This window comes from Camelina sativa, chromosome 19, assembly GCF_000633955.1.
Source record: "Camelina sativa cultivar DH55 chromosome 19, Cs, whole genome shotgun sequence".
Lineage (NCBI taxonomy): Eukaryota > Viridiplantae > Streptophyta > Magnoliopsida > Brassicales > Brassicaceae > Camelina > Camelina sativa.
In genome coordinates this window covers 11,810,624-11,817,401 of record NC_025703.1, presented here as the reverse complement: position 1 = coordinate 11,817,401, position 6,778 = coordinate 11,810,624, and the positions used below count along the sequence as shown (strand labels likewise).

At 37.6% G+C, this 6,778-nt stretch overlaps 2 pseudogenes; one reads left to right on the top strand and one right to left on the bottom strand.

Moving 5' to 3' along the window:
- LOC104766069 lies at positions 740-4,150 on the bottom strand (annotated as a pseudogene).
- LOC104767720 lies at positions 4,051-5,630 on the top strand (annotated as a pseudogene).

Here is a 6,778-nt window from a genome sequence, read left to right as displayed (position 1 = left end):
GGAAATAGAGATTGAGATAATAACCACAAAATTCAAGGAACGTTCGTAGCTCTGATAATTTACAAAAAAACCTCGCAATTAGATTTTGAGCTGGTTAATTATGCTGAGGCAAGCATGACACATCAATTTGTGGTTGGAAAAGCTTTTCAAGTTCGGTTAGACTCCAAATTCTATTAATCTATTTTGTGCCGCAAAGCAAACTATCAGGACAAGATCTGATCCTGCCCATTTGATACGAAAGTGTAAGCGAGACAAGGAAGCATGGGAGTTTAGAAGAAATAGAGGTCGAGGGGGAACAAACAAGGGGTGAGAATCCTCCTCTTAGGACCTGAAGACAAAAGCTCTTTGGTGGTAGCTAAAGCTACCTTTGTTTTTGATTTTTTTTTCTTTTATTGACTCAAATCGTGATGAGGAACAAGACTCGAAAAAGGACTCCTACTTAAGACCCAAGAAGATTACCCCAAATAGTTAAAAAGACGCAAACGATGCAGAGGAATAAGATTTATGTTTATCTTTTCCTTGACACAAAAACCAAACGAAACAACACCGATGCAAAAACCCAACTAAGGCTAAAAGGCCAAGATGTCTTCGTTGCAAAGCCCAAGTCGAGAGATGCGCAGCATCACCATTTTATGTGAAATCCAATTCTCAATTTATTTTACATTCAAACTTTGAAGTTCTCAACAACAAAACATGCATCAGACTTAAAAAAAAAAGAGAAACCATGAAAGTCTTGCAATCTAACAAAATAATACAATTATATTATTTTAAAAAAAAATCAGTAATATATGAAAAAAAAATAAACCATCAATTCAGTCCAAGACAGTCACAACCTGTAGTTTTAAAAATAAGCCCATACAAAGCTTTATATCGAGTTCTAGAAAGATTATATATAGGTAGACCACATCCTTTATTACCAGCTGACCGGTTAATTTTAGCATTTGCTACCCGGTGGTGTTTCCTTTAAACCGATGAATCTAATCAGCTCATCATTCGCGTACCAATTCTTGTTTCTTGTCGCTCCATTTGTCCATTCTTTTCGAAGCTTCTTCCACCTAAAACAACAGAAAAATCCAATTATTCTACAAGACAATCAAAATCAATGAAACTTATAGTTTACTATATATAGTAGAGCAAACGTACTTCTTTTGTCCAGTCTGTTCTAAACGTCACCCATGCTAAAATAAACGTTTGTATAACCGTACCACCGATCATCCCCGTCCATATACCCTATATAACATCAAAAAATGGTTAGCCTTTACTATGATTAGGCATGATATAAAATACAAGAATCATTGCACATGAAAGGTATAAGAAAACTATCTTGCCTTGGCACCGAAGTTGTAGTAAAACCCAAAGAGAGCTCCAAGAGGAATTCCGATAACATAGTAACATCCCACGTTAACTTTTGCAACAAATGTTTGCCAACCGCATCCAACCGCCACACCTATGATGAATATTTTCACAATCGTTTAGTAAATATAAAACTTATTACCTCTTTCGGTTTACGAAAATGCGGTGCATGAGGATTTACCGGAGAGGACAGGTTGGATTCCGTTGAGAACAAGCGTTACGGCAAGAAGGGGACAGAGATCAGAAACAGCGTCCGAGACTTCTTTACCCTCAGTGAATGCATAGCTCAAAACGTCGCGGCACGCCAATATAACAATGGCTAAGATCACACATGTGATTAACGAATAAATGTTGACGATGATTACAGAAAACGCTGCTGATTTAGGGTTCCCAGCTCCAAGTTCATTGCTCACTCTTACACTAAAATAACATCACACCAAATTGTGGCACATTTTCGTCAGATTTAAAGGACAAAAAGAGCCATGGTTCAAGTATGATTTGGCATTGTTTAAGTGTGTAAATGTAAGAAGCCATATAATTATTTTGGGGTAAATAAAGTGGACAGAGACATTCTAACTTTTATGTAATTATAACTTAGCGAGAAAGCGAAAGGTGAGGCTGGGAGAAAAGGAACCTTATCGCTGCATTGAATCCAACAGATATCATGAACACCCAACCTGAAATCGTCATGCTGAAAGACAAAGAAAAAAAAAGATATATAATTAAACAATTATTGCTTGTACAAAATTATTATAAACTTGCAACTTTTGACTGGACATGAAAAACTGAAAATACTAGGATATTATAAAGAAGAGAATTCGATATTGATTTGGTGCAAGTACCTAGATTGGGTGGCTGCTTCTGTTTGGTAGCAAAACAAAAACATAACTTTTGGAGCAAAAAAAAATCTAATACGACTCTCCAAAATCCAATCTAGATTTACAATATTATTGTATATAATATGTTCAACAAAATAATGAATAAGATGCAGAGTTATCGTTCAATTATTGGACGTATAAATGATGTTTTATTCGATTCCATATAAATAATTTCATAGAAATGGTCGTATAGAAATTACTAAAGTTAAATTCTAATATTTAAGAAGACAAAAAATGATGCTAAAGAGACCAAAACGAGAAGAAATGTGATGTGACCTCAGATTTTGTCTCTAGCAGTCGAAGTGTCAAATTTGTTCGCCACTACCCAAACTTACATATCTACACCCAAACTTGGCTTTTCTACTCTTAACAAAAGTTTTGTTCTATTCTTTTCATATCGGATAATAAGAATACTAAAAAGTTTTGTCGAATATTTACTAGAAAAGACTAGAATAATTCATCATACAAGTCTATAACCACATATATTCACGTGGAGTTTCAAGATATCGAAAGTGTTTTTTGTTTTGTTGTAAAGACGACTAACTACGGGTACCACCTATGCACAAGCATAAAAACAAACGTATACATAATGAATTTTTTTTATTTCTGCTATTTGGTTTAAGAGAAATATTTTGTGGCAAAAAAAACAGAGGAGATAACTAATACAGGCAAAAATAATTACTACTTTTTTGGGTCAAGACTCAAGAGGTAAAATTAATTTACTTAGCAAAATTATTAAGGAAATAATCATTTTAGTTTGACTAAAAATAGGACTTACCAAATAGAGAGTGAATCAAGAGCAAGTTCAGGATTCTCGAGAAGTCCGGCAAGAAGAACGAGAATCTGAAAATACCAAGTCTCAAGGCAAAGCATCACGGCGGAAGCGGCGGAGAGTTTAAAGAAACTCGATAACCCCGAGAAAGCTTGTACACTAAACCCTCTCCACGTCTCACGACACCTCTCACTCGTCACAATATAAACAAACTGAGCCACCACAATGATCCACCACGACAAACTAAGCACAAGGGACGCACCAAGAAGTCCCATACCAAGCTTGTAAACAGCAAGCCAACTTAAGAGAAGGTGAACGAAGAGTGTAGCTGTTGAGATGTAAGCGCTCGGAGCAACGATGCTTTGTGATTGGAGGAACTTTTGGATCGGGAAGTTTGCAGCGTAAGCAAAGATTTGAGGGATAAGGCCGTATACGAAGAGTGTTGCGGCGGAAGCGATTGCTGGAGATTCTCCAAGGAAGAGGAGGATAGGTTTGGAGAAGACGTAGAGTAAGGTGAGGAGGAGGCCGGTGAGAGTTAGTAATACGGTTGATCTTTGGAGATAAACTCCAAGCATCTCGTATTTTCTACCACCGTATGCTTGACCACACAACGTCTCCACTGCACTCCCCATCCCTAGCTATCAAATTCCAAAAAAAAAAGCATAGGATAAACGCGACATGGAGACATAGGTTGTAATAAAAATCAGTGAATCTTGTTGTTGTTACCAAGAGACCGTAAGCGAAGACTTGGATTCCGGTGTTACCGAGAGAAGCGGCGGCGAGTTCGAGGTTACCGAGATGGCCAGAGAAGATTTGAGTGGACATAGACATGAGGTAGTTGATCATGTAGACGATGACGGCTGGTGCAGCTAGGTTGAAGAGAAGTTTTGACTCAATCATAGTGGCCTTGCGTAGGCGTGTTGAAACAGAGGAGTTTCAACGTCGGAGAGCACGGTTTCGAGCTCGCCGTTGCTTGATTCCGTAGTCGATGGAGATGATTGAGGCTGGAGAAGCGGTTGGTATGCGCCGTCGTTTCGAGACGAGCCCATGGCTGAGAGAAAAGGTTCTCTCTTCTTCTTTTTTTTTTGTTGTGTTTTTGTTTTTTGGTGTTCTATAGCTTGAGTTTGTGTGTGGTTTGTGTTGTGTAGTGTAAATAGATATTTTCTAGGTAACCCTCTAATGACTGTTACAATTTTTTGTTTTTTATGGTTTAATCATTGTATCATTCTTACCGAGATAAATAAATAGTCCACGTCATTTTTTTTCATTAAAACCCCAAGAAAGGAAGGTTATAATATTTCTTTCTTTTTATTTGATCAAAGAACAAAGATTGTAAAATCTCTGTGATTCACTTAATGATTAAAACATAAGTACATGTTAGTGGCGGATGGTCGATATTAAAGTATATTTTTTTTGGAAGCATATATATTTAATAAAGTTGTGGATCCGATTGGTAATCTATACAAAGCTGTATAAAAAAGGTGTAAGCTAGAACTGTAAGCTTTTAGTAAATAGTGCAAAACTGTAAGAAAAAGTTGTACATAAAAGCTGTATGAAAAAGCTAAGAGTAAAGTTTTTGGTAAAGCTTTTGGTAAAGTTTTTGTGATTGGTAAATATTAAAACTGTATATTTGTAAAGCTTTTAAAAACTGTTACCAATCACACCCTATGTAAGTTGAGTTTAATTTGATACATGTAGAGGGGGTATTAAACTTGGATTTGGAAAGATTTTGTAGGAATTTAATATTTTAGAATTATGAAGGATTTGATTGAGTTTTTGGGAGATTTTGATTAGTTTTTAAAGTTTTTATATTTAAAATCCAAGAAAATAAATGTGATTCTGTAAGATTTTAGAATATTTTAGAACAAAAAAAAAAAAAAACTTTGTGGCATCACCGGGGATCTCTCTCACCGTCACGCGTACGATCCCAAACTCCGCTCCGACATCGTTTCCCTCTCTAAGCTTCCCAACGCACGTTCATGGCTCTCCGACCACATCTTCCCTTTCCTCCCGGCAGCCTCGATCCGTTACATTGATGTTGGAAACGAAGTCATCGCTACATCCGACAAAACACTGATCGGTCATCTCCTTCCCGCCATGGAGGCGCTTACGTTAACAGTAGATCTGGCTAACGTGACTGGGATCTTCGTCTCTACGCCTCACTCGCTCGGTGTCCTATTAGGCTCTTCCGAACCACCTAGCTCCGGAAAGTTTCGTAGAGGCTACGATAAAACCATCTTCGCTCCAATCCTCGACTTCCAAAACCGCACGAAGTCTCCTTTTATGGTTAACTCGTACCCATATTTTGGGTTCGGACCCGAAACGTTAAACTACGCACTCTTTAACTCAAACGACGTAGTTGTCGTTGACCTGGTTTTGAAGATGAACTACACCAACATGTTCGACGCTCATCTTGACGCTGTTTACTCTGCTATGAGACGGAGCGGGTACGGTGACGTGGACATCGTGGTGGCTGAGACCGGTTGGCCCTCAGCTCGTGAACCGAACCAGACCGGCATCGGTATTATGCCGCTACATACAACCGTATAAAGCATGTGAATTCGGGTAAGGGCACTCCATTGATGCCTAGAAGAAAAAAAACGAAGACGAACCTAGAAGAAACTTGAACCTGCCCGAATGACTAACGATGTCCTATTACTACTGGTCATTACTGGAGATGCTAATAAACTCCAGTTCTTCGCTTAGGTTTCGTTTCGTTTCGCTGGGTTTGTTTGCAATTTATGGCTTTCACACTCCAGTTGCACGAAAAAGTATGGAAACTCAAACTCCATTAGTGAACAAAATACCCAAATCCTTTTATATTTAGCTGATGGCGGTGAAGCAGACAAGAGAAACAATTTCACACTTGTTGTGGGATTAGACGAGTTTATTTCCAGAGTTTTTTTTTTTTTGATGAAATTCTTTCAAATTCCACCTCAAAGGCTGTGATTTTGAGAGAGATATTTTTCAACTAAAAACACACAAAAAGTCTTGTAGAATCATGTAAAGGAGAATTTTATAAAAAAGTTCTGAAATTTTGAATAACAATAGATTTTAAGTCAGTTTTATAAATCATTGATTGAATAACAAGAAATTTTAGATTGTTTTAAATGATTTTATCGAAATTTAAGTTGAATAAAAGAGGATTTTAAAAGATTTTACATAAATCTAAGTTGAATAACAAAAGATTTTAAAAATACTCTAAAATCTTTTAAAATACAAGTTCAATACTCCCCTCGTAGTTAGAAATTGGAAACAAAATGTGTTAATACTGGGATAAAGCTCCAGCCCTGACGGATAATGCGCAGAGTTCTTCTCATTCCACTGGGATATTGTGGGACACGACTTGGTTACTGCAGTTCAGGAGTTTTTCAGTACCGATCGGATGCTAAAGCAATGGAACTCCACACTATTCACCCTCATCCCAAAAACCACGAATGCGACTTCAATGACAGACTTCAGGCCCATTGCGTGCTGTAACTCGATTTACAAAGTGGTCTCAAAGCTGCTTGCCAACAGATTTAAGACGGTTCTACCGAATTTGATAGCAAATTCTCAATCAGCTTTCATCCCAGATCGTTTGCTTGTTGAAAATGTGCTTTTGGCCACAGAACTAATCCAGGGCTACAATCAAACAAACATATCCGGATGAGGTATGCTAAAAGTAGATCTGCGAAAGACTTTTGACTCTGCTCATTGGGATTTTGTCATCAATGTCCTCAAGGCAATGGGATTTCCACCAAGTTTTGTCACGATGATCAGCGAATGCATAAAG